The sequence below is a fragment of the Elephantulus edwardii genome, unplaced genomic scaffold (genome assembly GCF_000299155.1).
Source record: "Elephantulus edwardii isolate Elephantulus edwardi_28Jun2011 unplaced genomic scaffold, EleEdw1.0 scaffold00069, whole genome shotgun sequence".
NCBI classification, from domain to species: Eukaryota; Metazoa; Chordata; class Mammalia; order Macroscelidea; family Macroscelididae; genus Elephantulus; species Elephantulus edwardii.
This window is the reverse complement of record NW_006399819.1, coordinates 8,735,861-8,751,688: the sequence shown is the minus strand read 5'-3', so window position 1 is coordinate 8,751,688 and position 15,828 is coordinate 8,735,861. Positions and strand designations below refer to the sequence as shown.

General features: G+C 36.8%; 1 pseudogene; it reads left to right on the top strand.

Moving 5' to 3' along the window:
* The first annotated feature begins 9,529 nt into the window (after positions 1-9,529).
* Positions 9,530-14,517, top strand: LOC102872564 (annotated as a pseudogene).
* Positions 14,518-15,828: the final 1,311 nt, after the last annotated feature.

Below are 15,828 nucleotides of genomic sequence, written 5' to 3'. Positions count from 1 at the left end.
TTCAGAAAATATCTTCCATTGTCCAACCATTTTTTATTATCAGGTGCTGTCAAATTGACTCACAGGAATAATGTGAACAACAGATGGAAGCCGTACCCTATGCTGCATCATTCTCATAATCTTCACCAGGCTCAAGCCTACTGGTGCAATCAATTCATTTAGTTAAGGATCATCAGTTCCTTTACTGATTCTATGTTTTTCTAAGCATGATGTCTTTTTCCGACAACTGACCTCTCCTCACAAGCTCAAAGTGCATAAGATGAAATTTCACCATCCTTGCCTTTAAGGAGAATTCTCATTACACCTCCTGCAAGAAAGATTTATTTGGTACTTTTGGTATTCCATGGTATATACAATGCTCTTTGACAACACCACAGCATAAAGAGTATTACATAAAATATATAAGTTCACTTAAATGTGCACTAGTTTTCTCATTTTATTATCTTTGCAGAGCAGTCTTTAAATGTAATTAAAATTCCACTTACTTTTTAGGACTATCATTAATTTAACATCTTTTTGACTAAAATTAAAGTCTACCTGATTCAAGCCATGGTTTTAGTCATTTGTTATGCATCTGAGAGCTAGGCAGTGAATAGTATAATGGAAGAAGAATCCAGGCCTTGATCTGTGGTGTTGGAGAAGAAAACTCAGTAGCCCTTGGACAGCCAAAAGAATAAACCGATATGAAAGTGCAGTCAGAGGACTCCTTGGAGGCAAAGAGGGCAAAAGAGCATCTCACATACTTTGGACAGGTTGCTAGGAGAGGCAATTTCCTGGAAAATGGACCCCTTTCTGGAGGGTTGACGAAAGAAAGACCTTTATCGAGATTTATAGTCCCATAGTGACTAACAATGGGCTCAAGTACATCAGAAATGAGAATTGCATAGTTAGGACAGAGTTCAGATCTAGTGTTTGTAGGATCACAATGAGTTGTATTCAACTCAATGCCACTTAACAGCAATAATTCATTAAATAACTTTCACGTATATATGAAGCAACTGCAAATGCCATGTCTGGGGAAACAGTTACCTTAATCATTAAAGTAATATTATTGCTCTTTTGAACTTTAAAGAGGAAGATTCACCCATGTAGCATGTCTTTTGATAGATATTGATACTGACATAAATATGCTACTATTGTATATAGTTGAATTGATTTTCACCTTAATGGCCTCAAAGGATAGAGTAGAATTTCCTCATGAGGTTCTCTATGCTGTAATTTTTATAAGAGAAGGTGGTTTCAGCCTGTCACAATGATGGTTGGCAGTCTAAAGCTTTCACTATGTACCACAAAGGTTCCTTACTATAACAAGATATTAATAATAGACATTTATATCTGATTTCAATATACAATATGGGATTCCCCCCCAAATACTATACCCATGTTTATAAAGTAAATTCTGTTGGAGCTAATCTAATTTTTGTTGTTGGTTGTTTTTTTTTTTTGTAAATTTTCTTATCTACTTTGACACTATGAATGCTTTCAAAGTGGATGAAGGAGAATTCTTCTAAAGGTAGCTTATCTCTCAATGGTGACAGTACGCTTTTCTTTCACCATTTTACTGAAGTTGCTTCTACAGCAATTCACAGAGAACTTACATGATTGTGAGTTTTCATTGTTGTGTACCTGAATTGGAACTGACCCTTAGCTGATGCTTCAGTGAGTTTTCAGAGACAGTTAATCACACTGAGAGGAGATTGCCTATCCTTCTCCTGCAGAGCAACTTGTGGCCTTGAACTATGTGCCATCAAGATTGCATCATAGCTTCTTGCCACTAGGCACCAGGGTTCTCTATACATGACTAATTGTATTCTAATTTCTATTAAGAACATCAAGAATAAAGGAAATAGAGTTCTGGTGTCCTAGTGGTAAGAAGTTTCACTGCAATCCCGAGGACACAAAGTTTGACTCCACCAGCTCCTGGGTAGATGAGGAGTGCTGACTATCTTAATTGACAGCTGAACTAGCCAAACCCCTCCAATTCTATCAAGTTAGAATTGACTTATAACTGACACTCTGGTTGGTAAACAAAAAAAAAAATAAAACAAAACAAAAATTGAGGTTACTTTTGAAGATTTTGTAGCTGCAGCTAGTGAAGTTTGAAATGATCAATTTGAGAAACAATAAGCTTTATTGATAGGCCAAATCAAAGACTGGCAGGCTTTGTCATCAAAGAGAAATGCAAACTCAAACTACCAATGTCATAGAGTCAATTCTGATTCAGAATAATCCTATAGGCCAGAATAGAGCTGTCCTCTAGGGTTTTATAGACTGTAAATCTTTGGGATACAAACTGTCACATTTCATTTTAAAGAGTATCTGTTGGCTGTTGAGTTTGAACTACTCACCTTTCAGTGAACAATCAAGGCTCAAGAGAACTCAATTTAATTCTAGCTATCCTAATAATTCAAAAGCATAATCTTAGAGAAGTTAATTAACATCTCCAAAGTACAGCTTCATCATCAAAAAGGGTAATAAGGCTACCTAACTCCCAGGGTTAGAGTGAGGATTAAATGAGATAATGAGTGTAAAATATTTAATCTGATATTTTGTATGTAGTAAATGTTCAGTAAATCTCAATTATAAGATCATTATATTTCTTGTCTTCCAGTGTGAAGCACTAAGGACAATCAAGTGCAGCTATCAGATACTAAGTGAATCCATATTTGTGTTCTGAAGAGATACATGAACTCATCAGGATTAAATCTTTTTGGAAGGGAGGTCAATTTCAAGACTGAATTCCCAATGCTTTTGAAAATGGTAAAATGCATTTTCTAATTAAAACTTTCAGGCTTTCTTCAAATCACTCACTAGAAAAACAAGCAAATGAACACACGATGCCATTTCTTGGAATGTCAGCAATCAATGCAAACTATATAAACATATCAATGTTCCTACTGGTAATGTGCCACTAACAACATTATCTACTACTGACTCTCAGAACAATGTACCTTGCTAGAAGTGACACAAAGCCTTTTTTCTCTTTCTTTTCTTTTTACTATTTAATAGGGGACATATAAAGTTGATCATTTCTCCATTTAAACTCTGCCAGTGTTACAAATAGTATCACCAGTAGGATACTCACAAATGTTGCTTTTAATTAAAAAGTAACTTTAATTCCAGGCACACATGCAGTATGTATATAGATGAAATGTTTATTCACAATGTGAGACCTTTAGACTAAGGCACAAGATTGAAAAATTAAATTAAAAATATGTGCACCATTGTTGTGAAGGACGGTAGTGACCTGCAGTAAGTCGGCACGATTTTAAGTTGTGGACACAAGGCTTTGAATCCCTGATCTATAATTTGCTGAGCATTCATGCTCCTTTCATATATAAATATTCAGCTTGGCAAATCTGATTTCCTTTACCACCGATCCTTGTGATTCATTTTCCACAACTATATGGTGTGGGCCCCCTGTGGAAAGCCTGATATTGCCCTCCTGCTGCTCTGTCCACCTGTTTAGAATTTACATCCAAAATTCATCTAAAACATACCATTTTTGCCCCCCTGGAGAATAGCAAGTTAATGTATTTACAAATTCCAGATGAACTAGATATGTTCTAAGGGATTTGCATTTTGCATTTTGCAAACTATACTTTGATGGAGCTGGCAATGTCTGGTTTCAGAGTGAAATCAAAAGAGAATCCCTTCCACAAACAAAGCCAAAATAAAACAACAAAAAAGATAATTTTCCTATGCAAATCTCCCAATTGATTGCTTCTGTCCCCTTTAACCATGCCGTTCAACATTCCAGAATCAGATACAAATGGTTATATTCATTTTAGGTGCTATTTTCTTAATAAAAACAGAATTTCTTTTTCTTGAGAATTACGTGATTTTATTCCCCCCCCTCAAAGTGCTGGTTACCCAGGCTCCTGAGGCAACTCTAACCACACCACAGCTCAGAGCAGAGCTCAACTTCCTTCTTCCTAGTAAATTACATTAGCATAGATTACTTTGCAGTGAACATTGTATGGATTTATTTAATCAATGTCAACAGAGCCTTCATGCTAGTAAGCATATTCATGAGTTTCTTTGTTCTGTTTCTTTAAAGTGTTTTGCATTGAGGGACAAGAGTAGGAGTGAGGTGGTGAAGAATTTCTTTAATTTATTATGTTCCTGCTAGAAAACTCTAGCTTCTGTAGAGAATTCTTAAGAACAGATGTATGCCTTCCAAAATGAAGAACATGCATCTGTTTCTTAAATGTCAAAACAATAATAGTAAAGTTATATAGTACACACATGTAAAGATTTAAGTGGATGTTCTAACACTGTATATCTGAGTTTCATTTGTAGACGTAGGAAAAAACCACCATGAAAGCACACACACTATCTTACCTGTGCACACATATGGTCCAGGGAGAATAAAAGGAAAGAAAAACTGAAATGGAATTGGACAGGCAGAGATTCTACTATTATGGAATAGGAATTTAGTTGTTGGCTTGGATAAAAAAGATTTGTGATGAATGCACGACTATCTCTAGATATTTCTCTAGGAGTTCTTTTCCATTACTCAACTTTAGACCAACCTGGATTCATTTAGTCACAGTTTCTTATGCCTACATCAGTGAAAATTTTGGTTTCTGTTACAGGTAGATCGGTTTGTTTTCTTCCAAATGCCTGCATTCAGAGGTTGTGGTCAGGAACTGATAGGCTCTAGAATAAATCAGGTTGATTATTTCTTCCTGCTCAATATACAGGTTAGCAGGAAACAGTCAATTTTCACCCTCTCTTCAAATATAGTGTTTTGAATTGTTGTATAAGAGAGAATGGATGAAATAGGGCTGAGCTAGAGTGTCAGTATCTCCTATGCAGAATGGTTAAACATTTTAATGTAATTAAATGTTAGGATTAATTTGATAATCCTTACATTTTCTCTTGTCCATTCAAGAGATGTATCTCTAATTAAATTTCCCTTTGGCCACACTAATGAAATGAGTATCATCTAGAACTCAAGCTACAGTCAGCATGTGTGGGGAGTCTTGATAAGACTGGATAATTGCAGGATTAATAATTGGCTTTTCATCGAGACTGAAAGCTATATGCTGTATAGAAACTCAATGAATGACCTGAAATCACATATATAGGCTCTGCTTTGTATTATTTGCTTTGTATCGCTGCTTCTAACACTTCTTCACACACAGACACACACACACACACACACACACACACACACACACCCCTTTTTGTGCTCTTTTGATTTTTGCAAGCAGGGTAACAGTCATGCCATGGTTACATAATTGTTTCCAGGTCATTTTCTCATTCCAGGTTTTATATAATAACCATAAGCAAGATGTGCAATTTAAACTGCAACAGTCATTTATGTGGCTAAAAATATTGACTATTAATACTCCCAGCTCCTTTCCCTTATATATTACTCTCAGTGCAGACCATAAAGTAACTGCTAATTTGGTAAGTGAACAAGTAATAGTCTCAATTCTTGTATGGAAACCTATAATTGTTATGATGATATTCAGATACTGTGGTTATACAGTTGTATAATTTAGTGTCTTTCCTTGATGAGACTAAAGTTCTGGATAGGGAAGGGAGGTAATGAGGAACCTGACAATAATCAGGCATCTACTTGAGTAAGGTGACTCTTATGTACTCTCTCTATTTTCTTTAATATGGAAACTGAATATTTATGGCCTTAGTACAAATTCTTTCTTAGAGAATCCTACTGACCCACTCATCAGCCAGGTCAGTTTATAGCAATAATAGAGAATATTGGAAACAATACCAATGCAGGGTGGTGGGGAAACTATCCTCTTGAATTGATGTTATTTGTTATAGCTTAGGCATGATATTCTTCAAACACTAGAATCAATAAAAGAGATATAAGCCTGGTTCTATGATGCTGTCTTGCACCTGGGAATTAAGGAGCTTGCCACTCATTATAAGCTTTGCTTTTTGAATCTGTAAAGATATAAGGCACACATGGAATGTTTCTAAGTAGACATCATTGCTGCTTTGGGTTACAGAAATTTCTGTGTTTGGCTTAATACTATTCAGTCCCCTTTGCTTCAGTATTAATGATATAATCATCTGAAAGCACACAAATGTGTGCACCCAAGCACAAATGAGTAATGTGGTTGAGGAAGAAATAAATATGCCTGATCTTCTTAAACCCTAGATTCCCCGACTCCAGCGGGAAAAATAATAATATGATGATTATTTCCATGACAAAAACTAGGTAATGGAAAGATGAAAATCAGAAGCTATTTATTAGAACTAACTGCCAATTCTACACAGCCAAATTAACCCTTCACTTGTTTGATTATAGTGACAGCTTTCTTAGTCTACCTCTGATGGTGACTTAAGTCATGAAACTTTCCTAAACTCACTTCTGCTGAGTCATTTCTGACTCAAAATTAAGCCTACAGGACAGAGTACGACTGTCTTGTAGGGTTTACAAGGAGAGAAACCTCTATCAAAGCTGATTGATTAATCTCTGTACTACAAAACAGCTGGGAGATTTGAACAGTAAACTGTTGGTTGGAAGTTCAGTGCTTAATTCATTTTGCCACCAGGACTCCTTCATAAACTTTCAGGACAAAAAAAATTCTCTGCAGCCTCTGCTTTTATTAATATTTGTAGGACCCTAAGATACTGAATGATTGGCTAAGGACATTAGGTATATTATTATTCTTATTTTAGGCGGTTTAATCATTTATTATTCCATTACTATCTTCACATATTAATATTTATTAGCATTATCTAGTTATAGCCTTATTTCATACTTGGGGGATATATTTCCTAGCATCATTTACATAGTTAGTGTTCATGATTTTCAATGCACTTAGCAAAAGAGAAGATTAATCTCTGTAAGTAAAATGTAAACTAAGTATAGTGAAAAATTAGGTGCTGGAATTCAAGGGCAAGTGAAGTGCATATGGTACTTTCAAACTACAAATTAATAAATTTTATTCATTTTCCTTTGTTATAGGTTTGTTTAAAATATACTTTCTAGACCTTGCATTTAAGTGTATCAAAAAGTACCTTTTGTTTAGTAGCAGCATTTTTTCATGATTTGCACTGATGACAGAAATGGTATTTGAATATTATTTGCTACAAATTTCCATAAAAATCTAATTTGTCCTGCTCTATACATCCATTAACTATTACTGTCTTCAATCTGTCAGTTCTTCAGCAATCTTTTCCTTAAATTTACATGCAAAGCTTGTAAAAAATTCTATTGACTCTTTTATTATTCACCATGTTAATTTAAAGGTTTTAGAGAAACTAATAAAATCTAAATGTGAAAGGAATATGGAACTGCTTACAATTGCCTGAGACTGAAATATATCAAGTCTCAAAATTTTTCTAAGATAAAAATGTGGAAGATGATTAGTTATTAATATAAAACCTAAAATATTATTCACATGGTCGATTAAAAAGGACATTTTGCTATCAAAGTTCCCTTAGACACAACAAGAATGAGCTTGAAAAGCACCAAAGTATTGAAGACGAGGGTAATAAGACAGTTTTTGGTATTGTGAATTCCTATGTGCATTATAGCCTAGTGGCAAGAAGTTGCACTGAAATCCCAAAGGCACATGGTTCAAGGCCACCAGCTGTTCTGCTGGAGAAGAATGTGCAATCTCCTCCTGTGTGTCTGACTCTGCTTCAAAATAACATGTGTATTATAAGCAGGCCTATGAGTTATTGCATGGAAGAATTATGAAGCCTCCTTATTTTTTGAGTCCTTTATCTATGAGTAGGATTTTCAGATCTTTGGCGATACTACTGTGGGAAAGTGTCTTTACATTTGTCTGCAATGATGAGAGTACTTGTGGGAATAATATTCTTTATTGCATCACAATTCATTTCATTGTCAAAGTAATTGCCAATTGAAATTGTCAGGGCATCTAGGAGGCAATTAAGGAAGTGGTAACCAAGATGGCATCCTGAATTTATGTGAGGTAAATTCATTCAGTAATTTTTTTTAAGTATGCCACATACCACAAACTGCTAGGAGAACAGTCTTGGAGAGAGTGAAACAAGGCTGGTTCTTGGAGGTCAGGATTTTGAAACTCTGTCTGACATACTTTGGGAATGTTGCAAGGAGGGAACTTTCCTTGGAGAGGGACATCACGCTTGTGAGTGTGGAGGAACAGCACAAGAGAAGATTCTCGAAGACATGGATTGACTCAGTAATTGGGGTAATAGGGATAGGTGTGTCAGAGATGATAAGGTAGGCTCGGGATAGAGCTGGATTCAGAGCTGTTGTACATAGGGGCGCTATGAGTCTTAGGCAACTCGAGGGTACATAACAACAATGAACATGTCATATACTTAATACACACACACACACACACACACACACATATACAGACACTAAAATTAGCAGACAAAAGTAACCAAGCAATAGCAAAAATAGCACAAAAGTCATATATATATACATATATATATATATTATATATATGCACTCTAATGATTTACAAGCTTCAGAGTCTTACCAGGATTTTCAATCATAAATACTTAGAGTACTACTATCAATGCTGGGAGGAAAAAGCCCCAGGAAACCAACCTAATTTAAGATATGTCTGATAGAAGAAGAATTGAGGCCTTTGAGCGGTGGTGCTGGGGAAAAGTATTGAATATACTTACAAAGAGAACAAACAGGTCTGTCTTGAGGAACGTTAAACCAGGTTTCTCCTTGGAAGCAAGGATTTTGAAACTCCATCTTATATACTTTGGGAACATTGTCAGAATGGAGCACTCCTTGGGGAAGGACATCATGCTTGGAAGACAAGCAGAAAAGAGAAAGATCTTGTATGAGACAGATTGACACAGTGACGATGGCAGTGAGGTCAGTCATGTCAGAGATGATGAGGTTGGCTCAGGAGAGGTAAGGTTCATAGGGTTTCTGTAAAGCAGAGTGGTCTTGATGGAACATAACAGTAACAACAACCCAAGTTAATATATATTAATCAAAATCAAACAAAGCAATATCCATAGAGTTGATTTAATGCACGGAGCTCCTACATGGTGAATGAGATTCATGTTAACCTTATTCTTGTCACAGTAGACCTGTGCTTCATAGAGTTTTGAATTTATGTGATTTTATTTTTTTTTAAATAGAGTCCTACATCTTTCTCATGAGGTGCCTCTGGATAGATTTGTACCACTCATAGTTCAATAAGAATCTGAATGGCTAATTATCTGTGCCATCAAGAAACTTCTATAAATATACATGAACATTTCTAAATAAAAGTATGTAATTCTAGAGAAATTAGGTTAATCGAGTGATGACTGATATCCAGGAAGAATTTTTTTAATGAGCTGTTTCTCCAGTATGAATAAATCTAGATTGAGGAAAAACCAACACAAACCCCATATTATTGTGACATATTATACAAAAATACCAGAGGAAATGTTTCGTTAAATGAATCAAATGAATACTCTTGTTTAAAGATTCAGTAAATTGTGATAAAATCATTAATAGGACTAGATGTTCTAAAGAAAATGAGTGAAAATGAATAATTGATAAGGGAGAAGTTTAATTCCAGACTCACAAACGATGTTCAGTTTGGATTTGAAGGTGATGGGGACAATCACAAAGTTTTTAAGAAGTAATATCAAAGCAAATATAAAGTAATGTAACCCTACTTTTTCTGGCAACTTGTGATTGTTATCTGTTGTTAGGTGGTGTTGCATTTACTCTAGCTCAAAGAGATCTTGTGTAAAATGGAATGAAACATTGGTCTCTCTTGTGTAATACTTATGCTCATTACTTTGTTGATTCCTTCTTTTTCACAAAGCCTTCGATTCATCTTGGACTTCTTTCTTCAATTGCAGCAGATTTTAATATGCCATAAATTCAAGTTGGAAATAAGAAGAGGCCTTGACACCAGGGATATCATTGCTGATGTCAGAAGAACCCTGGCTGAAATCTGAAAATGTCAGAAGAATGTCTGTTTGTGCTATATTTACTATGCAAAGGCATTCGGCTATGTAGGTCATAACAAATTACGTCTAAGACTGAGAAATACAGGAATCTTACAACATTTAATTGTGCTCACGAAACACCTACTCCTAGACCAAGATGTATCCTGTCCATATACCTTTTCAGTCTATATGTGGAATAGATCTTTCAGGAGCTGGGCTTTATGAGGAGGAATTTGGCACCAGTAATGGAGGAAGATTGATCATCAACTTGTTATACAGACGACATCACTTTTCTTGTTGAAACTGAGTAGGACCAGAAGCTTTTGCTACAGAAAGTAATAATGGAGTCTTCAATATTAAATAAAGCCCAACATCAAGAAAAGAAAGACTGTCACCACTGGGCCAATTGACAACACCATGATAGAGAAGAGATTGAGATTGTTAATGATTTCAGGTTTCTGGGTCCACAATCAAAACTTTTGGCACCATCAGTTAAGAAATTAAAAGATGAGTTACAGAAATCCTGATTATGGTGTAGAATAGGGCCTAGTTCAGATCTGTTGTTTATAAAGTTGCTACGAGTTGTACTCAACTTAATGACATCTAACAACAAATATTCAGTGTCAGAGACCTCTCTAAATTATTTAGGAGCAATAATACCAGTTTTGGTTGTTTTTGTTCAGACATCCTCTGGGTCGTGTGGCCCTGGTGTGCAGGTTGTCCTGAAGCTGTAACTTGTGGTTGCTGTGAGGCTGAACACTGTGACAATGATGTGTCAAATGCGATAATGGTTGGTTACCCAATGTGAACAGAGAGTGGGATGGAGCTCCCCGATTAAAACAAGTTAGGAAGGAGGAGAAGCATTCACTTCTGTAATATCTTGAATCTAGAAACCCTATGAACCTGAAGAGAGGATGAAAGACAATCAAGCATTGAGGACTCTTCTTCATAGGGTCGCTATGAGTCGCCTGCGACTTTATCAGTTTTAGGACTAAGTCATACATAACTCAGGCCATAGTCTTTTCAAACACCTATGCTTCTGTGAGCTAGACAGTGAATAAGCATGGCAGAAGAAAAATATCTGATGTATTTGAGCTGTGGTATTGGAGGAGTATTCAGTATCCTTGAATTACCAAGAGATCAAATAGATAAGTCTTGGAGAAAGTACAGTAACAGTGACGCTCATTGGAGGCAAATATGACAAAACTTTATCTTTCATATTTTAAGTATGTTATCAGGCAACACTATTCCTTGGAAAAAGACATCATATTTAGAAAGGTGGAGTGTTGATGAAGGAGAGCAAGATCTTCAAGTAGATGAATACAGTGACTTGTGAAATGGGCTTTAGTACGGTACACGATGAGGACATGGTGCAGATATGTTGTAAAGCTCATACTGCAACTTCTGTTTTAATTTTCATCATAGAGCTCTCATGGCCTAGTGCTAAGAAGCTGAACTGTAATCCCAAAGGCACGTGGTTCAAATCTACCAGCTCCTCCACCAGAGAAAGATCAACAATCTCCTCTGGGGTAATTTACTACCTCTGCAAACTTGTTGGAGGGTCATCTCTGTGTTGCTACCCACATGATGGCACACACAGAAACAGCAACAACACTTGGATCTATAGTTAGACAACTTATGAAATGTTTCACAGTTAAAGCCTGATCTTGATTTAACTAGTGATATCATTCTCCTCCACACTTTCTTCCCATCTACTAGGCACATATTATGTTGAAATGAGTAAGGAATACTGAAGGATGACGGTGTTAATGAGGAACATAACATTTGTTTTAAAAAATAGGACAAATTTGTCTTAAAGAGGTAGAGTCAGAACAGTCCATACAAATTAAGATGGAAATGATTTCTATATTTTTACATGCTCTTAGACTTTTGGAGAAGGATGTCAATGTCCATTAACCATGAATGGACTAGAATTCAGTTTGGAAAGATGCATGGAGCAGCCGATTCTACAAAGGTGTATTTTCTGGTTTTCACTGAGGCGTTGAGTGTGGAGTGTTTGTTCGCAATTGGGTGTGAGCTGTTGGCTTTGGCCTCATATTTAAAAAGACATTTGGTTGCCAATTTGAGGCTTGAATACATTTTGGAAAGATGTGTGAAGCAGCCAGATTCTACAATGGTGTGTTTTCTGGTATAGCACTGGTCTGTGAATTTGCTGTACAGAGGTAACTTGTGGTTGCTATAATGCTGATGTGTCAAATGCAGTGTTGGTTACCCATGGTGGACTGTGTTTGGTGGAAATCCCGGATTAAAAGAAGCTTGGAAGCAGAAGTGGCATCCATTTCCGAAATAGCTTACCTCCAGAAACTATGAACTTTGAGAAATGATGAAAGTTATACAAGTGTTCAGGTCTTTCATTCATAGAGTTGCTATGAGTCGTGTACTTCTTGATGACACTTAACAATAACAACAATTAACCATGAAGTATACATTTATTATACTATTTTTCATATGGTTTCTGAAAGCTTGCTATTTCAGAAGTGGATGGTCAATCATTCTTCCTACTTTTTCTTGATGTAGAAGCTCTGCTAAAATCTTTCTAACATGAGTGACTCTGTTTGCATTTGAAATGCTGGTGGCATAGTTTCTAGCATCACAGTAATATGCAAGACATTCAAGCACATTAAATTAACACACAAGTGCTATACTCATGAGACCAAATGAGAAACAAGTAAGCATACAAATACCTAAGCTGCAAAGTTAGAAGCAACATGCAATTCATTCTGCAATACAACAAATGCACAGATAAATGTCATAACTCTAATAGCAAATCATAAAAACAAGCACAAGTATAGATATCATACAAGTTCTGGCTGTGCTTATTGGTTTCTCTGGTGAAATAGTTCCTAACCAAGCTTTTAGGTAACATCATGATAGATGGAGAATGATGGAAATTGTTGATGATTTCATCATATTTGTATCCACAATCAATATACTTAATCCAATCAGACATGCCCAACCTGCCACCCTCACTCACCAACTTCAAGATTGAACTCATGAAGATTTTCATAAACAATGAAGGCATAACCCAGTGAATGCCAAAAATTTTCCTGTCTACAAACCAGGACCTGAGAAGAAAACCTGTGAGGTAGAAGAAAGAGATAAAGTGGATGTTGACAAAGCAGTGAAAGCTGCAAGAGAAGCTTTTCAGATAGCCTCTCCATGACAAAATATGCGTGCTTCACAGAGGGGATGGCTACTATAAAAGTTGGTTTATTTACTTGAGAAGAATCACCTGTTATTATCATCCAATGAGACAGTGAATTGTGGAAATGTATTTACCAGTGTGTATCTGATGAATGTGGCAAGAAGCAGCCCTGCAGTTCTGAAGGCATGTGGTTTAAACCCATGAGATGCTTTGCGGGAGAAGGATGGGCAATCTCCTGTGTGATTAACTGCTTCTGAAAACCCGTGGGAGGGTCAACTGCGGGTCTATTCTGACGCTACAGTACACAACAACATCTGAAGGACTCAGAGTTCAACATCAAAACTTTATGCTACTGCACAGGCTGGGCTGACAAGATCCATGACCAGTCAATATCAAAGCATGGAGACTTTTGGGAATATAAGACATGAGCTAGTTGGTGTATGTGACCAAACCGTTCTTTGGAATTTCCCATTTCTCACGCTTAATTGGAAGTTAGGCCCTTTCCTTTGCTTCTGGAAACTCTATGGTTGCCAAACCAGCAGAGAGAACACCGCTCTTGGCTCTTCGTGTGGCATCTCTGATAAAAGAGGCAGGATTTGTCCCAGGAGTAACGAATATTGTGCCTGGTTATGGGCCTACCACATGAGCAGCCATCTATCCTCACATAAACATGGACAAAGTGGTGTCCAAATGATCAACAGAGGTTGGGAAATTAAAGAATCTGCTGAGAAAAGCAATCTGAAGAGAGTGACCCTGGAGCTGGGTGGAAAGAGCCCCTGCATTGTGTTCGCAGATGCTGACTTGGACAATGCAGCTGAATTTGCACGTTAAGTATTATTCTTCTACAAAGGCCAAAGTTGTGTAGCTGCATCCAGGCTTTTTGCAGAAGAATCAATACAAAATGAGTTTGTTCAGCAGAGTGTTGAAAGAGCTATGAAGTATGTTCTTGGCAATCTTCTCATCCCAGGAGTAAGCCAAGGCACTCAGATTGACAAGGAATAATGCAATAAAATAATCAACTCCATTGAAAGCTGAAAGAAAGAATGAGACAGCCTTGAATATGAAGGAAGCCCCTCGGGGAATAAAGGCTACTTTATCCATCCCACAGTTTTCTCCAATGTGACAGATGAGCACATTGCCAAGAAGAAAATTTTGGGACCAGTCCAGCAAATTATGAAGTTTAAGTCTTTAGATGAAGTGATCATGAGAACAAACAGCATTTCTTATGTCTTATCCAAAGGAGTCTTTATCAAGGACTTCGATAAAGTTGTGCTTGTTTTTTCTGCTCTGCAGGATGCGTTAGTGTTGGTAAACTGCTTTATGAAAAATTCTGTCCAGCACCTTTGGGGCATTCAAGATGTCTGGAAATGAACAAAAACTGGGAGAATACAGCCTTCATGAATGTACTGAAGTTAAGACAGACAATCACAATGAAAATTTCTAAGAAGAATTAATAAAGAAAATCACAAGGATGGAGAGAATAACCAATAGCCAAGCATCTATAATTGCTAATATATTGCCGTTTCCTGACTTGGTTTTTCTAAATAAAAAAACCACATTAGCAACAATATCCACACATAGTAAGCTTGCCATGTAGCATACTCTGAACCATTTTATTATTAGAGAATGAGTAATTGTTCTTTAGATTATTCCTTTACCAGTTTCTTAAAATACTTAATATTTATGATGTTAGCTGTCAAGGAGGGGCACTTTACTCCAAGCAGTTGTGAAATTATCGATGTCTCTTTAAAAAATGTTGATTAGAATGTGGTGTCTGTCAAAGGAAGCAATTCTTGAAATGGGAGCAAGAATAAACATCAGTAAAACTAATCCTACATGATTAATAAATATAAAATAGATACCCTTGGGTCACAGGAGATCTAATACGAATAATATTAATAATGTTTACAACTACTGAAAGAAAAATATGAGTAAAACAGTTGATTAACTTCTCAGGGATTCACTCTTCTGGTGGGATGTTCTTGTCAGGAAACTTTACCATCACTGTGCTCAAAGATCCCAAGGCCTGTGTAGCATGGCTGGCCTGGGAGTGGCTTCCAGCCATGGCTTCCCCAGAAGCTAAAAAAGGCTGAGGCCCAGCCCAGGTTCACTTGCCAGTGAGAGAGCTACTGCGTGCCAGGTTGAGGGGCTGTAGTTTCAGTGTGCCCAGACCACAGTCCCACCCTGAGCACTAGAATGCTGTCCCTGTCACATTACTGCCCCACTGCCTGGAGACTGTCCAGTTGCTGCCTCCACTGTCCAGCACCAGGAATACCAATATCACAGGTACTTTGGCCTTACACACTGCTATCTAACTACATTACATGAGATTTCTTAAACTCAAGTTGAAGAGGCTGTGTGAAGCCGTGGATTGAAGAGGACAATGGTCGTCTCTCCCAAGAGCAGAGCACCAACATGTACATCCTTCTATAGCCTTGGGTCACAGGAGACCTAAAACACATAATATAAAAAAAATGGCATACCCTAGGTCATTATATAGTTACAACAGCCTAACATCTACTAAGAAAAGCTCACATAATATTAAGAAAGTAGCAGTATAGCTCAGTCATTAAGAAAAATCAAAATAATGCTTCTCCTAAAAAAGTAGACACAATGAGTACCCAAGATAGAGAAAACTTGAAGAAATATGTTGATGTGGAGTAATTTGAATAGCTAAAGAAGATTCAAATGATGGATAAAACAATGGGAGTCATTAAGAAAGCAAATATCCCAGATACCAATCCAGGAAAAAAAGAAAGAGTATA